This window comes from Bos taurus, chromosome 23 (assembly GCF_002263795.3).
Source record: "Bos taurus isolate L1 Dominette 01449 registration number 42190680 breed Hereford chromosome 23, ARS-UCD2.0, whole genome shotgun sequence".
NCBI lineage: Eukaryota > Metazoa > Chordata > Mammalia > Artiodactyla > Bovidae > Bos > Bos taurus.
The window spans coordinates 51,705,726-51,723,423 of NC_037350.1; the positions used below are offsets into that span (position 1 = coordinate 51,705,726).

The following is a 17,698-nucleotide window of genomic DNA, read 5'->3' on the forward strand; positions in this document are numbered from 1 at the left end:
CCGGGACCCCGGGGACGAGCCCGACGTCTCCCCTCAGGAGCGCGGCTCGCTCTGTCTCTCGGACTTCCTCCTCCCGCGCCTCCCCCGTCCCCCCACCGCCCGCCCCCTCCTCCCCGCCCCCCCGGAGGGCGCGCGGGGCCGGCGCTCACTCCTCCCCCCGCCGCCGCCGCTCCCTCGCTTATCTCGCTCCTGGCTCTCCGGGGTCCCCCTTGGCCTTTTAATGCCTCTGCCGGGCGCTCGCCCTGTCCCCCACCCACCCCCTTGCAAGCCTAGGGATCGCACCCCGGCTCACATTTGCCTTGGAAGACACCGCCGCCCCCGCCCCGCAGAACCCGACCACCTAGACTTTAGGGAACCTCCTTTCTCTCTGCCCCCGACAGCACCCCTGTCGCCCATCCCGGAGCCAAGCGCCCCCGGCGGCGCGGCCCACCCGGCTCCTCCCCTCCCCTCCCTTTCCCCTCTCCCCCCACCCCCCTCCCCCGCTACCCCTTCCCCCCGCTTACCCCCCTCCCCGGGCCGGTCCTCTGCCGAGTGTGCGGCCGCCGGACCTCCGTAGCCGCTGCCCCTGCGCCCGCGCCGACGCCGTCCGCCCGCCGCGATCAGAGGCTGCCGAGCCCCCGCCGCGCGCCGGGCGCCCGACGCCCAGAGGTAACGCGCCGTCCCCGCTCGGGCCCGCCCTGCAGCCCCCGCAGCGGCGGCCAAGGCCGAGGCCCGGCCCGTGGAGAGTCTCCTTTCAGGTCGGAGAGGACGCCTGTTTGCTTCTGTCCCCACTTCCTTTCGTTCCCACTTGAGAGTTTGTACAAAATGCAGGAAGAAGGCCCTGAGGAGTGACAGGACTGAGGTGGCCGGGTTTGTTGTCTGTGTCGAGGCGGGGAGGCTGCTGTCACCGGCTTGACACCCCGGGCCCCCGCGCCGCCCCCGCCGGCCCGCGAGCCCCCTCGAAGCTGCCCCCCAGGGACAGAGCTCCACCCAGCGTGGCCGGTCCTCTCCAGCTAAGCAAGAGGCAGGCCGGGACGCCCTCCCAGTGAGCCTGGACCGTTAGTTTCTGGATTACACGTGCAGGGACTGGGCTGGAAGGGGGGGCCGGGGTCGGAGGACTGGGAGCCGTTGGGGCCACAGAGGGATGATGGGGGTGCCCGGAGCGGGTGCTGCAGACCGCGGACCGCAGGGGAGGCAGGGCTGCTCAGAAGGGACGGCTCAGCGGGGCGGAGAGAAAGAGAGGTGGTGCAGGGTCCCAAGAACGTGGCGGCCAGAGCCGCCCGGCTGGAACAGGCTCGAGGCGGGCCCTGGGGCTACCCCAGGTCTTCGGGCGGCCCTGAGCCCAGGGCTGCTCCCGGCTGAGCGCGCCGGTGGGGCTGGAGAGGGGAGACGGAGGGCGGGAGGGGAGGCTGGGGGCTGGGCTGGGCTGGCCCCAGACAGTGACCTGAAGTTGAGTGGAAGCAGGCTTTTTCCATCAAACCCTGCCTGGATACCACACACAGAGGCCGAGTGTCAGTTTACTGCCCTGAGCCCGGCTCCTTTTCCCTAAGCTCCACTGTAATTAGACAAAGAAAACCTAAATTAGCTGAACAGGCGTCGACAGCTTCCTCCAGAGCACCCCTGGTACCTACATGGGAATGTGTCCGAAAAGGGCTTGATTGTAGCCGAGAGTCAGCTAAGAAAACACGGCCCAAATGAACTCAGTTTACCGCTCATTTCCAACAGAAAAAAGAAACAAGCCGCTCTTTTCCGGATGGGATGTTTTGGTTGAGATGGGGAAGGGGCTTTGCAGTTGTTTCCACTTCTAAGAATTCCTTTCTGAGTGACTGGTGAGCGTCTTTCCCCCCCCCCCCTTTTTGATAGGGGCCCATTAATTTCACGGTGTTTTTTCTCTTACCCCTTTTGTCATTTTACAGGGAATAACTTAATTACAAGTAAAAGTGGAAGTATTCAATAAATAGTGTGTTTACTAAATCAATGCTTTAAATGTCTGAAAAATAATGAAATACAGTAGGAACTGAGTGAGAAAAGGATATCTGAAAGGAGCTCCCCTGTGTGTGTGTGTGTGTGTGTGGCAACTGGCACAGCTGAGAAGCACAGGGACAAGGAAGGCAGTCATCTCCTTTGGAGCTGGGAGTGGCAGGCAGTGGGTTTGGGGAAAATTCAGTAAGCTGATGTGTCACTGGCTCTCAGCCCTCTCTGATTTCTGCACCTGGAATTCTGGGTCCCTTGGATCTCAGGTCCTTAAAGCTTTTAGGATCCAGAGAGTGAAGAAAAAGCACCAACCCTAAAACCGGGACAAAGTTAGTGATAACCTTGCATACCCGTAGTTCTCAGTTTGGGAGTCTTTTTGAGAATATGATGGAAGCTGTGGAGCCTTCTTCCAGAAAAAATATTCTCAATTTGCCCAGGATTTTAGAGGGTTCATGGATACTCATTAAAAAAAATACTATACATTTTTTGGCTTCTACCAACTTACCTGCTTAAGTCATCAACAGTTTTTAAAACTGCTTTGCCATCTAAATGATGGTGCTTCCCATTTTACCTAAACCCTCTGAACTTGCAAGACACACACGCCTGCAGCCTGGGGAGAGTCCTAGGAGGCCAGGCAGATGCTGGGGAGGCAGGAGGCTTTGGGCAGCAGGTCTGCAGACCTGGGCCCCCTCCCCAGGGTCTCGTTGCTGCCCTGTGCTCCAGGACCTTCTGGAGGTTGGGGCCCCTCGTAGTTATCTGAGCAGCAAGGGGCTCCTCGTCAAACCTCTTTCCTGGAGCTCTCCCTTCTGCCTTTGGAAGCCGTTCCATGTGTTCCTCGTAGGTTTCACTGCATTCATCTCATGTGACCCTCAGGTGGTCCTCTACCTTCCCCTTTAGGGATAAGGAAACTGTGGGCCCAGAGGTCAGATAATCAGTCACCTGTGGACAAGTGACAGACCCAGCTGGAGCTCAGGTCCGGGGTCTCGGCCCAGCACTGCTGCCACTGCCGGGCAGCAAAGCCTCCGGGAACTTTGTTTTAATTACTGTTTTATACACATCTCCTGGGTGCGCATCATGCAATACCAGTTATGTCAAACTCTCTGTCCCCGGTAGGAATACCTGAATTTCTGTGTGGCAGAGGGTTGAAAAGGAAAGTTGTGTTTGTTTCTGAAATAGCCTTGCTCAGGAGGCTTCCGTGTTTCCAAGCTCTTCCTGATAGACTTTCACCATCTTATAAACAACAAAAGTCTTGACTTCTATCTTAGGGGAAGGAAAGGTATGGTTCCTTAAAATGAGTACAGATCCAACCAGGCACTCCTCAGTTAACCAGAAATAGCGGGGTGCCCGGGGTCCCCTCCGCATCCCCAAAGCTGACCCCTCTCAGGTTGACTGTCTCCATCTGGGCTGTGGGTTCCTTTCTGCTGCAAACCCCAAGGTCCCACCCCCTGCCCCAGCGCAGGGGAATGTAAACTTTGGGAAGCCTGTGTTTCTCTGATTTTGTTCTATAATCGGCATTTTATTCTAGGAAATCTCTTCATTATTGTGGTTTAAGTTTTATGTTCTTAGCATGCTTCTCAGCTGCGTGGGTTTTACATGAGATGGCTTAGACTAAACCAGCTACCCACCGGAGACGCACCCATACCGCCCTGCTTGCGGCCCTCTGAGACCTCCATCACCAGCACCCTGGCCCTGGGCCTGCCCTTTCTTCCCCGCCTAGGGAGTCACCGGTGCCCGATTCCCATGGAAAGTGACCACCCGCCCAGCCTGTGCTTTGATGCACAGCTAAGGTGGCCGCTCCAGAGGGCAGGGCCGCCCAGGGAATGAGCCTGTGTGAGGAAGCGTCCCAGAGGCCCATCTAAAAACTCTGATTTACAATAGAAAGTCTGGCCCCAAGGCCAGGAGGAGGCGCCGGCTGGGCTTGGAGAGGGCACCTGGGTCTGAGCGGCAACAGCGGGAATTTTACACCCCTGTCTGCTGGCCTTCCTCGGCCCAGAGCACCAGACCTCCAGGTTTGAAAGCCAGTCACCCAATTTCCAATGTTTATTTAGATAGATTCTTCCGCTCTCCAAAGCTCGTGTCCCTGCGGGCAGGACGCTTTTACAGCCACCTTCCTGAATCCATGGGTGGGCCCCAGATCCCCAGCCCTGGCAGTGGGTGGGGGGCAGACTTGGCCACTCTCTTGGCTGATGGGCGGTGCCTGGGAGGAGGGCAGGGGTCCCGCATCTTCCATCCCTGCGGAGCCGTGCTTCTAGGCCCCCCTACGCTGGGAAACGCATCTCTCGGGTGCTTCTGGGAGCTGGCCCAGACACCCACCGGCCCCCGCTTGCTGCAGCTCCACAGTGGACCAGCCTTGGGTCTCTCCCCGTCGTCCTGCTGTGTTCACTGGGGAGGCGGGCAGGGCTTGAGTAGTGTTCCCGTGGCAGGGGTGGTCATCCCTCCCAGGGGTGGGAGCTCTGACGCGCCCAAAGGAGAGGAAGGGCAGTGCTGGAACAGACACTAGGTGTCCGTCTCCTACGGGGGCGGCTCCAGTACGCTTCCAGTGGTGAAGCCTGTCCCAGGCATTCCCAGTCTTGGGAGAAAACAGGAGGAACAAGTGGGGTGCTGGAGCCCCTCTGCAAGATCATTGAGGGTCGGCTTTGTGGGCTGGGAGGGAGCCCCGCTGATGAGATGAAGACCTGGAGCCGGGCTGTGTCCGGGGAGCGGGCCGAGGGCTCCCTGAACGCCCTACATCCCTTCCCGAGCCCACCCTGCTGGGCCCCTCTCACCCTGCTTCTGCGTCCTCAGGCTCCGGGGGGAGGCAGCAGGCACGCTGGGGGGCGGGCTGGCGGGCTGGCGGGCTGGCGGGCGGGCTAGGCCCAGAAAGAAGGAGGGTGCGCGCCCAGGACTGCGGAGGCAGCGAGCAAAGGCGTTCGCGCTGGGAGGTCGCAAGACCGCTCGGGAGAGGCCGAACCGGCAAGGCCGCGAGCCTGGGGCGCCCTGGCGGTCCCAGCCCCACTCGAATCAGGGTTTCTTCCCGCGTCTGGCTCATGCCCTCCCCTCCTGCCCTCCCCTCCTGCCCTCCCCTCCTGCCTTCCCTTCCCCCCAGTAAATAAATATCTCCCGGGGCAGCGAACCCCGCGTGCTGGTTCGCGATGGACCAACTTCCTGGAGCATCAAAACCGCCCTTCTGTCTCCCCGCTGCGCTCAGGATATGGGGCGCTCTCACTTCTCTTCAAAAAAGGAAACGTAGCTCTTCCAAAAATATAAATCAGCTCTGACGTCCAAATATTTCTTTTGTCCTTCAGCATCCTCTGCACGGATAAATAAAGCGTGCTCGGCGCCCAGCGCCGACTCGGGACCTCTGGGCACCCAGACGCCGTCTAGGTCCTAGGAGCTGCCTTTCAAGAGCCTTCCCTCCGACGGTCCCCCCATTCCCGCCCTCCCCCGCCCCAGCCTGGCAGAGGGTCCCCTTCCGGAGGCGGCCTGACCTCGGTGACCCGCGAAGCCTGCTGGAGGGGGAGGGAGTGCTAGCTGGTTCTGGGACAGGGGCCCGGGAATGCACCCGAGGCCTTGCGAGCTAGACAAGCCCCGAGGCCGCCTCCCCAAGCCCACCTGGCCTTCGAGGTTCGAGTCTTCCCTAGAAGGGAGCGGCCGCTGGCTCCCCAGCGCGGTTCCCACCCCCAGGGCCGCCGCCTCTTCCAGGCAGGCCCAGAGGGCGTGGAGACAGACATCTCTGAGGGCTGCGGTCTCCCCGAGGCTTGGTCCCAGGGGTTCCCAGCCCGTCCAACCTCCAGTGGTTGGACCCGCTTCAACCTTACCTGCCCCCTTCCCGATTTGGGAGAGGTGTCAGGTTTTTGGCTGGGGCTCCCAAGTGAAATCTATACCAAGGAAAGCATCGGGCAGCAGGGCGCTGGGTAGGTGCTGGGAGGGTAAGAGCAGGGCATCGCGGGCTGCCTCGGCCTGTGTCCCTGACGCCCCGGTGCTGGGAACCCTCCAACATTTCTGCTGCCCCCCCGAACCACACCCCGCCTCCCGTAAATCACCGTGCAGCGCCCACGAGGTGCAGCCTGAAGGCGCTGGTCCAGGCAAGGCGTCTCCACCTGCCTGGGCCCTCCCCGCCTCGGCCGGGAGGCCTCCGGGCTGCGTGATGGGGGCTGTTCTCCAGCCCCCCTTCTCCAGGGGGGTCTTTATTGATGAGCTGCCTAGAAACTCCCGCCCGAAACGCCCCAGAAGGGTTTAGACGATCCATCACCCGCCACTTCAAGAATGCTTCCTCCCTTTCAAACAATCCTCGCACACCAGACGGGCTGCGGTGGGGCGGGGCGCGCACTTGAAAAAGGACAGCCAGAAAATCAACGTCCAAACCCTCCCACAGCCTTTCGGAAACAGGGACTCGGGCCAAACATCCCTCCGGATGATTTACGCGGCCCGGTGGTCCCAGACCCCGACCGTGGACCCTTCTTGTGCGGGCAGCGCGAGGCCAGCGCGCGGCGAGGCCAGCGCGCGGCGCGTCCACGCGCGCGCGTCTCCGCGGGGCGGTTCGAATTTTAGGGGAAGCGCTTTCCATCTCGGGGTTCAGGGCAAAAGGAGAGCCCGGCCTGGCGGTCACGGTGTCCTTGCTGGTGAGAGAGGTGGGCGGCAGAGGGCAGGCACGGTTTTCTGGAGCCGTCATTAAGTGCTACCCTCCGAGAGAGGGGTTCCGGGGGTCTCGGGGTCGCGGGCTGCCGCCCCTCCGCCAGGCGCGCGCAAGTTCCTCTAGCTTCCGCCGGGTGGCGCCAGGCCCTCGGGAATCGCGGGGCCCGCTGCGCCCCGACACCGCCATTCCCGCCCGCCGCCCCCGCCGCTCCCGCCGCCCCGGACCCACCGCCCCGGACCCGCCTCCCCCGATCTTCCCGCTCAGCCTGCCGCCCTCGACCCACCGCCCCCGACCCGCCGCCCCCAGCCCGCCGCCCTCGACCCGCCGGGCCCAGGCGACTGAGTCCGGCGCTCGCCCCCTCGGACTCGGACTCGGTGGCCACCTTAGGACACACCCTGCTCTCCAGACCCGTCACGCGTTAAGGCGGAAGACGGCCCGTCAGACGCTCGGGACCCTCCGTGGAAACGCGCTCTGCCTTGCGACCCAGCTTGGTCTGCAGAAGAAAGTCAGGCTTCGGGTTGGCCCCTCTGGTTTCCCGCCGCCAGGAAGGGGCCGGGGCGGCCCGCCTGGAGCTCTGGCCTCCGAGGTCTAGCAGAAAACAAGCGACAAACAGAGCGCCGGCCGGACACTGGACAAGCCAGTCGCTTCGTCCCCGCGCCCGGGAAAGCGCTTTGCGCACTGGATGGCGGCGAGAGACTGCAAGACCGTCTCTTCTTGTCTAGGCCTATGTGACAGGAAGAGAAGTTTGCGTTTATTATTTCTTCTTTTTACTACATTTGTCCTGGCAAAATGCAGAAGGGAGTTTTTGGGATCCTTTGGGGCAAGCTGCATACGTGGGGTGGGAGGTAACAGGCAGGGCAGTGGTGGGCTTGGGAGTCAAGCTGTCACCACCGGCCTTCGTCTGTGACACCGTGGGGGGGGGGTGGGGGGTGCGGCCGAGCTTCACATTTTAGGAGATAAGAAGGCTTTCTCCATCTAGTCTGACTTTACTTAAAATTTCCTCAAAATTAACTTTATTCAGGTATACCGTACACAAAATAAGGGCTTCCCTTGTGGCTCAGCTGGTAAAGAATCCGCCTGCAATGCGGGAGACCTGCGTTCCGTCCCTTGGTTGGGAAGATCCTCTGGAGAAGGGAAAGGGTATCCACACCAGTATTCTGGTCTAGAGAATTCTGTGGACTGTATTGTCCATGGAGTCACAAAGTCAGACACGACTGAGTGACTTTCACACACAAAATAAAACACACCCATTTAAATGAAGAGGTTGTGTTTTTATTCTCATATTTTTTCTTACTAAAAGTTCCAGAAGTGGAGGGTGTATCGTAAGCCATCCCTCAACACCCATCATCTCGATTTCCATTTCTTGCTAAGATATTTTGGAGCAAATACAAACACTGTGTTTTAAAAATCCCCCTTATTAGTCCTCTCCACGCCCTCCAGCTCTGGCTCTCTTGTACCTAAAATTGCATTTTGGTGCAGACAGGCACCTTCCTTTGGGGACTTGGAGACCGGCTGAGATGTGTGTTTTAAGAGCACAATGCTCTCTTCTGCTGCCCTCTCCCCCAGTGACTTCCAGCCCCAAGTTTCTGGGCTTCCCTGCCTACCAGCTGGTGAGGGGTGACAGCCTTTCCCGTCACTGGTGTGCCCTTTAGCAGTGAGTCTCGGGGACGCTCATTTGTGCCGTCCCCAGAGTTAGCCCTGCCTCTACACATGCACCAGATCATACATACAGAATTCATTTTCCTGCAAGATCACTTATGTATAAAGTGTCCTTTCACTTTATATAAGTGTGCAATGTATGTGTGTGTTTATCCCAGTGGACCATACAGTGCTTTCCAATCGTTTACCCAGACAGTGGCCAGCTGGGAAAAAATTTTTTTTCACATTGTTCAGAAGCGCCTGTGGAGGCTGGGGTGAGGGAGCCATGAAGGGCAGGGGGTAGACCAGAAGACCCTAGTTGGCCTGTATCCCCAAAGGCTAGTGTGTATCTGATGTTAGTCAATTTGCCTGATTTTCTCCCAGTCCCCCTAACCGTACCTGGTATCTTTGTTCTCAGCCTCCCCCTTAATGCAGCCAGAGTGGGTGGGGAGAGATGTGATGTCATAGATGGCCTTTGACGATTGCACCTGCTCCCGGTGAAGGTGAGCTCTTTTAAGTCTGTGAGCTTCAATTTCTTTCTTTTTCTATGTATGTAAAATGGGAATAATAAAAAGTTTTAAAGTGTCTCCTCCCACAGTGACTATAAAGATGAAATAAACATTGTGAAAAAATTAACATTTCGAAATGTGTTCCCACCCAGAAAAGCACTGTTTGGTTAAAGGTTTTTTGAAGCCTCAGGTCTCTGGTTGCTCCCCTTCTCTCGTCAATCTCTTACGTTGCACGTTTGGTTGGGTTTTTAATAAGGAAAAGATGGGTCCTTTGTCTGCAAGTTTAAGCCCGCCTCTGCGAGCTGGGGTCTCCGGCTCTCCGGGTGTGTTCGAGCTCCGTGGCTTCACCACCGAGAGCGAATTCTCCCCGGTGGCGGGAGGCTTCCCTGGACCAGATCTCGCGGCTCCTGGAGTGAGCTGACTCTTTCGCAGCACCCGGGACGGCGCGCACCCTTGCAGCTCGGTGGGTGGGTTCCCGGGGGCTGGCGCAGGCGGACACCGGGGCGCGGCGTGCGTGTGTGTGTGTGCGTGTGCGTGTGCGTGAGCTCTGGCAGAGGAACCCACTCGATCGAGGAGGGTAGAGAGCCAATCGTCCTTAGGAGAGCGTGCCCGCAGAAAATCGAAGCGCCCGCGTACGATGCCCGGCGCGCCGGAGGCCCGGGCGTGGCGCGTGGGCTCGCGGCCCAGGGGCCGGTGGAACCTCCGACAGCGGCTCTGCACCGTGAGTGCCCGGGGAAGCCCGCAAGTGCGGACAGAAAGCGAAGCTGCGCGCTGTGCCTGGGCAAGGGGTCCTCGCCGGCGGCGGTCTCCCACCAAGCGGCGGCCCACGTTCGCGGTCTCGCAGCGGACTTTCCTCCATCCCGTCTCATCTCTCCTTTGCGAGAGGCACGGGCTCTGGGCGGTGCTGCGGGGGCGGCGAGGCAGGCTAGAGCCCTCCCGTCCGGTCTAGCCTAGCGCCCGGGCGGCGGGTGACGCCAGGCCACCCCGCTAGGCTCTCGAAGCTCTGATGGGAAAATGTAACGTGCAGTTTGAAAAGCTAATAAATATATACTAGGTCGCACATGTTATATAGCTCATTTATTTCCGTGTATCCCCAGCCCGTACGCCCTGCCATTACTTGTTTTGCGACTACGAGCAAGTTACTCATGTTTATGGACTTCCGTTTTGTCACTTCTCTCACCGGGGTCGTAATAACAGCAACGAGTTCAGACAGTCGAGCTCCTAGAACCAACAGCGCGCCGCGCGGAGGGCGCGCAGCAAACCTCGGGGATGGATTGGGCGGCGCGGACCCGCTGCCCTCTGGCCGGGGTGGGCGCGGGCCCCGTGACTTTCCCGTAGAGGCCCGGAGCGGTGCGGGGGCGGCTAGGGACAACTGGGCTCCCGGGCCTGTCCCAGTGCCACCTGAAGTCCGGCGCTTCTTGTTAGTTTTCGTATTTAGGGTCAGAATGAAGAGTTAGAAACGCAGCCCGGAGGACGGAGAGGCTGGCGCGGTATCTGCGGGCGCCAGGCCAGAGCCTGGCGCACGGAGCAGGTGCGGCGGGCCCAGCTCCACGGGCGATGCAGGGCCGCAGGCGCGTCGGGCTCGCGGGGCACAGCGCGTCCCCGCCTCGGCCTCGACACCCGCCGCTCCGGGCGGCCAGAGCCCTCGGCGGCCCCGAGGCGAGGTGCCCCCTGGGGCGGGAGCGCCACACGCCCGCAGGGCAAAGAGGGCGGCGAGTGTGGCAGCCGGGGATGGAGAGTTTTCGTTTGCGCGCCTTCCGAGTGTCCGCGTCGGGTGATCCGCTGCGCCGTCTCCGGATACTGCCCGGAAAGGACGACCGGACGCGGCCGCTTTTCGGTTGTCGGCTGCGCGCCGGGCCGGCGTGGCCTATCCGCCGCGCGGGCAGGACGGCGGTTCGGCGCGGAACCTCCGCCCCAGCGGCGCAGAAGGGAGAAGAGAAGTCCCCTCTTGAGCCTCATCAAATGCAGATTCTTTAAGTGTCTTAAGAAAAGAAAAGCGGAAGGATGGGGAAATGGAGAGACGCGGCTTCACCTGAGGCGTCAACGGCGTTTTCAGCCTCTGGCCTCTGGGGTGTCTGGCTTCTCTGCGGGTGACCGAAGGCACCTCGTCCGAGAGCGCGTTTTACCTGTAGAAACGCCTTCTCAGCTTAAGGGCCACGGAAATAAATCGCGCAGATAAACTCCTAAAACAATCCGGCAATGCCAGAACCTCTTTTCTTCACTGGCGGCATTTCGTTCCTTCTTTGCATTGCTCGCTTTCGCAGCTGAAGTTTCGTCTCCAGGTCGGTGGCTTTGCAAAGTGTTTTCACACCACTCAGCCATGTGTGAACGACTCATGAAAGTGAAGTCGCTCAATCCTGTCTGACTCTTTGCGACCCCATGGACTGTAGCCCACCAGAGTCCTTCATCCATGGGATTCTCCAGGCAAGTGTACTGGAGTGGCTTGCCATTTCCTTCTCCAGGAGACCTTCCTGACCCAGGGATCGAATCTCGGTCTCCGGCATTGCAGGCAGACGCTTTATTGTCTGAGCCACCAGGGAAATCCACACTTTGCCCATTAATGCAGACCCGGGATACATTCAGAATTTTATTTTTCCTTTGGAAGGATAGTGCGTTTTTGGAAAAAGGAAACGCCGTTCTTGTTTGGTGTTTAGCTAGTGAGAGAGAGTGGGTTGGGGGCTGGAGGCCCCAGGCAGAGGAGACCCAGACGTGGGAAGTGCTTGGCTTTGAAAGAGAGGGACACACTGGACGAGCCACAGTCTCTCATTCCATCTTCAAGTCTCTGGAGTTAAAATACGCTGAGAATCTAAAAAACTGTGAGTGGTTTCCTTTCATCAACTTTCCATTCAGCAAAAGGGGCTCTGAGTGCCGGCCCCACCCCCGCTGAAAGGAAACTGGGATCTGAAAACACACGGCAAATCCCCCAGCACTAGGGTCTGCGGCGGTCAAGGGGCACTGGACAGACAGGGTTTGGGGTGGAGGCTGGCGGTGGGGCCTCTGCAGGTCTGGTGGACAGTGAGCCCCTCTGAGTCTTGGCCTGAATGCATTGGGGGTCTGGCTGGTGTCCAGGAGGGGTCAGGGCTGGCGGCCTCCATGAGGAGCCCTTTCCAGGGGAAGCGGCTCAGCCTGTCGTCCCTGCGGCTGCTGGCCGGGTGGAGGGTGTGCCCTGGCGGCGGGCAGAGGGAAGGGCCAAGTGGGGCCCGGTGGGGGGGATGGAACAGCAGCCTTTCCCTCCTGTGGCTTCTACCTGTGAACACAGCGGGGGTGGGGGCTCCTGGGAAGGGCTGAGCCTGGAGACCTTTGCATTTGTGAGTCAGTTACCAGAAAAGCTTTGCTGTGTGTTTTACGGACACAGGGATTTAAGGAAAAGGAAAAGAATGTAGATACATCCAGCAGGTAAGTATGACTGGAAAATAAGGGTTTGGGGTTTTTTGTTTGTTTGTGTTTTTTTTTGCTTTTATTTTTCAATATTAGCAAATGTGTGTCTGTAGTAATGTGAAAATATTAGGTAATTTGAGGTTTCTTGATTTCATTGTAATGTATTCATTACATTTTATATTGTAATGTATTCACAATCCCTTTCTAACCAGGAAATTGTTTTGGAGGCCACAATTCAGTTGATGTCTGGAGCTTGACTATCATTATGAGGTGAGGATCAGAGCTGGGCAATGTAAATAGCATCCTTCAGATTCTCAGCTGAGGGGTCATTTCTCTGACTTCTGATTTTGAGAAGCTCAGTCACAGCATCAAAGTGACCTTCATGAAAAGTTAAAACCTTTAAGAAAAGATTTACATTTTGAAAATTTAAATGACTTTAACAGATTCTAAATTTCCCTTTTATGTGATAGCTTGCATTGTGTTTCCTTGTAACTCAGTTTGTCTTTTCTAGAGAAAGTGAACAACTTCAGTTCAGTCCAGTTCAGTCGCTCAGTTGTGTCCGACTCTTTGTGACCCCATGAATGGCAGTACGCCAGGCCTCCCTGTCCATCACCAGCTCCCGGAGTTCACTCAAACTCACGTCCATTGAGTCGGTGATGCCATCCAGCCATCTCATCCTCTGTCGTCCCCTTCTCCTCCTGCCCTCAATCCCTCCCAGCATCAGAGTCTTTTCCAATGAGTCAGCTCTTTGCATGAGGTGGCCAAAGTACTGGAGTTTCAGCTTCAACATCAGTCCTTACAAAGAACATCCAGGACTGATCTCCTTCAGAATGGACTGGTTGGATCTCCTTGCAGTCCAAGGGACTCTCAAGAGTCTTCTCCAACACCACAGTTCAAGAGCATCAATTCTTGGGCGTTCAGCCTTCTTCACAGTCCAACTCTCACATCCATACATGACTACTGGAAAAACCATAGCCTTGACTAGACGGACCTTTGTTGGCAAAGTAATGTCTCTGCTTTTGAATATGCTGTCTAGGTTGGTCATAACTTTCCTTCCAAGGGGTAAGTGTCTTTTAATTTCATGGCTGTAATCACCATCTGCAGTGATTTTGGAGCCCAGAAAAATAAAGTCTGACACTGTTTCCACTGTGTCCCCATCTATTTCCCATGAAGTGATGGGACCAGATGCCATGATCTTCGTTTTCTGAATGTTGAGTTTTAAGCCAACTTTTTCACTCTCCTCTTTCACTTTCATCAACTTAGGACATGTCTATTAACCTCCCATTAATCCTTTAGAGAGGGAGAGAGGCAAACACGTCTTCACTGCTTGAAACAAGGAAAGAGGAATCATTGCAAGAAGAGTAAGCCCTGAGGTTAAACAGGTTGACAACTTCATTAATAACTGGGAGTTTCAAGAGAGCAGAACATGGGAGAACGGTGAAAAAAAAAGTGCTTTAAAACCTTTGTGTTATCTAGAGAGATTTCTAGATGTGTTTCTCTGTTTGCCCAGTGACTTGTCTCCCCTCCTCCCTACTAGTGACAGCATCTCACGCCCCTCCCACTTGGGGCTGGCCTGGGGCAGTCACTTGTTCTCTGTGGTTGGCCCCGTGCAGGTGTGGGCAGCACCCGGAGCCCTTCCAGGGGTGCTCAGTAAAGGTAATAAACAAGGATGCTGCTTGGAACTCCTGTGACCATCTGGTCACCTCCCCAGCTGCTTGACAGAAGCCCACTTACAGTAGACGAGGACTCCGGGAGGAAGCAGAGGAGCCGGACAGCTGTGTGCTGACCTCACTGCTGGGGGGGGGCTGGCCAGACCCTGGAGCTCTCATTTCATTCCTTGGTTCTCAGACCGTTGTTAAGTACCACTCTGTGCAAGGCACAGTTCTAGGTGCTGTGCTGGGGGACATTCAGGGAGGGGACAGTAAAGGTGTCCACTTTTAAAATTTAAGTTCAAGGAAACAGACGACAAACAATTATGTACAAGACAACCTTTCAGATAAGAGAAAAGTGAAGGCAGACTGTGAACACTTCCTGATGGTAACGAAGGAGAGGGGAAACGGCTTCCCCTTTCCAGGTTCTGTGGCTGAACCCCCTGTAATAAAAGGTAAATTAACAATAGAAAGCTGAAGCTCCAATATTTTGGCCACCTGATATGAAGAGCTGATTCATTGGAAAAGACCTTGATGCTGGGAAAGATTGAAGGTGGGAGGAGAAGGGGACGACAGAGGATGAGATGGTTGGATGGCGTCACCGACGCAATGGACATGAATTTGAGCAAGCTCCGGGAGTTGGTATGGACAGGGAAGCCTGGCGTGCTACAGTTCATGGGGTCACAAAGAGTTGGACACGACTGAATGACTAAACAAGAGAAAAAGAAAAAAAAAGAGAGAAGCAAACATAAATTCAACAACTTTTCTATGTCCTGAATACACGGGAGAGACCCAGGAAAACAGAGTCACTCCCTGAAATGGTCAAGCCTTCTGCTTGGACACCATCTTAAGCTAAAAATGAAAGAGGTTGAGGTGGGGGTCCCCAGGAAGAGCTCGGGGACAAGGAAGTGGTCCCCACTGCAGAGCCAGTCCCCACCTTCTCAGGTGATGAGCATCTCCTGTGACTATGAGTCCTCGGCTGCCTGGAGCAGAGGGGGACACGACAAACGTAGGCTTCCCTCATCCTTCTGGAGGACTTCTAGGGTTTCAGAGCTTCTCCTGTGTCTGCCTTTTCTCAGATAATCAAAATCATCCTGGAGGTAGCATATTCTGTACTGGAGGTGATAACGAGCAGGGCGATGCAGTGGAGAAACGGACACTGGGTAGGGGTCAGCCGTGGAGGACCTGGGGGTGTCATTGACCTGGACGTGATGGTCCAGAGACGCAGCGTGGGGAGATAGGGCAGACGGAGCAGCAGAGACAAGGCCCTGAGAAGCGATCTTGGGGTGTTGAGGGTACCCAGGATCAGAACACCTGGGCTGACGAGCCCCCACCAGGGCCAGGTGTTTGGGTTGAGTGAGGCATCACTGGTGGGTGGTCATCGCGTCTGCCTTCTGGGCTCTCCTTTGTTCAGGCTGTCAGCCCTCCGCCCACCAACACTCACTACTCTCCTAGGTCACATGACGTCACCAGCCTTCCCTTTGTGGCCACACGTCTGTCTTGCAGGATCTGAGCTCCCTGAGCAGTGATTAAAGCTGGCCCTCAGTGGCGGAAGTACGGATTCCTAACCACCGGGAATCCCCCAGACTTTGTATAGTATAGCTTAATGGGTCACAAAGCTTTATTTTAAAGGGTTTAATTAATGTATGTATTTGGCTGTGCTGGGTCTTCGCTGTGACATGCGGGATCTTTTTCCTGTGAGATGTGAGATTTTTAGTGATGGCATGTGAACTCTTTCTTAGTTGCAGCATGTGGGACCCAGTTTCCTGACCAGACAGGACCCAGGCCCCCTGCACTGGGAGCACGGAGTCTTGGCTGCTGGGCCGCCAGGGAAGCCCTGGTTACAGAGCTTTTGACTGTCACGTCCCCCCATTTTCCACGAGGCTCTCATATTTTACTGGCGTACATTTGCAGATAGGCTGATTTTTTTTCTCATTTTGGTCACAGAGGCACATTGTTCCTGAACTCTGTGGCACTCAAGTCTGGCTCTGTGGCTGGGGAGGGTCAGTGAGGGGTTGGAGGCGACCCCGCTTAATTCGGGGCTCTCCTGACTATGGTGGGCGCGTGTGCAGGTCTGGAACTCGGGCTGCTGGGGAGGCGCAGAGGGGGCCACTCTGCTGAAAGGGATGGAGGTGCCCGCTGTGGTGTGATGCTGAGAGTCGAGCACAGGGTCTCAAGGACGTTGACGAGGGAGCTTTCTTGTGGTCAAGTAGGTCAGAGAGTCATGCTTGGAAATCAAAAGTGGTTTGTGAAAGGGAACCAGAAACCCATAAGGATTACCCAGGCTGCAGCAGAAACCCTTCGTAACACACTGACTCAGGAATCTTGTGTAGGACAGGCTTTGGAACTGGCTCTGTTAACAGCTCAGTGATGCCAGCAAGACCCCAGATTCTCCGTCTTTCTGTTCTGCTGGCCACAGAATCCACTGCGTCCTAGAACTCGTTTATGTCATGGCTGTACGAGAGCCGTGTCTGGATCTCTGTGCTTCACGTTCAGAAAGACATGTTTGGGGAGAGTCTGCAGCAGTGGAAGGAACGTTAGCCTCTCCTCCCTTCTGGAGCCAGTTTAGGTCCCGTACTTCCCTCTGTGCTGGCAGCAGTCTCCCTGGAAGATCCTTCGTGGATGATCCAGCCAGTCAGGGCCAATGCAGTGGACTGGCCTACAAAGACGCCTTCTCTGGAGTCTGGAGCGGGGTCCGTCTTCCCTAAATCACATGGTTTCACTGGATTAAGAAATCAAATCCAGGTTCTGTAAGAAGGAAGTAGGGGAAATGCATGCAAAACAGAAAGTATGTGGGAGGCTTTTAGGGTGAAAAGTGAGCGTGTCAGTCGCTCAGTCGTGTCTGACTCTCTGCGACCCCATGGACCGCAGCCCGCGAGGCTCCTCTGTCCATGGAATTCTCCAGGCAAGAATACTGGAGTGGGTTGCCTGCCATTCCCTTCTCCAGGGGATCCTCCTGACCCAGGGATCAAACCCATGTCTCCTGCATTGCTGGCAGATTCTTTACCATCTGAGCCACCAGGGAAGAAGAACCTGAAGTAGATGATTTGAATGTCAAAGAAAATGTAGTGTGGGAGGATATGGGATCGGTTTTTTCAAAATTGTAAGATTCTATTTGTGTGAAATTGAATCTCTGTTCCTGTCTGAATGTGGGGGCAGAGTGGGGTAGGAGAAAAAGAGAGTGCCCCCTAAAACTATCCCCAGCATTAGCTAAGGTGCTGGTGAACACACAGATTCGAGAGATAGAGATGTCGTGTTTAAGGATGAGGTCTGCGGTGCTCTGTTAATTTTAAAACGGTGATTCATGTGCATCTGATGCAGCTCATCAGCTGAACTCCGTTTGGAAACCACTGGTAATGGGTACAGAATACACATTTTTCTGAGCACATGTGGAACATTCACAAAAGCTGACTGTGTCCTGGGCCACAAAGGAAGTCTCAATAAATTTCAAAGCATTTACATCATATGAATCACGTTCACTCATCACAATGCAACGGTCTCAGATGTACTGAACAAGAACATAAGAAAGGTTATGGGAGCGTTCCCCCAAATTATGAAATAACCATTGAGTCACAAAGCTTGTCATGAGAGAAACTGTGAAATGCTGAGAGCTGACAACAGAGAAGACACTCCATGTGAAAGCACAGCTAAGGCAGTACTCAAAGGGAAGTTTACAGCTCTGGAACCAGTTATCAGAAATCATGAGAAACGCTGGACTGGAGGAAGCACAAGCTGGAATCAAGATTGCCAGGAGAAATACCAATAACCTCAGATATGCAGATGACACCACCCTTATGGCAGAAAGTGAAGAGGAACTAAAGAGCCTCTTGATGAAAGTGAAAGTGGAGAGTGAAAAAGTTGGCTTAAAGCTCAGCATTCAGAAAACGAAGATCATGGCATCCGGCCCCATCACTTCATGGGAAATAGATGGGGACACAGTGGAAACATTGTCAGAC

The 17,698-nt window shown here is 56.1% G+C and overlaps 1 long non-coding RNA gene across 1 annotated transcript in view; it reads left to right on the forward strand.

Moving 5' to 3' along the window:
* The first annotated feature begins 515 nt into the window (after positions 1-515).
* LOC101904396 (uncharacterized) overlaps positions 516-17,698 on the forward strand; it is a 43,840-nt gene continuing 26,657 nt past the window's right edge. The window contains exon 1 of the long non-coding RNA XR_009492617.1: positions 516-648. This is a non-coding gene — a long non-coding RNA (uncharacterized lncRNA). The remainder of the gene's footprint in view (positions 649-17,698) is intronic.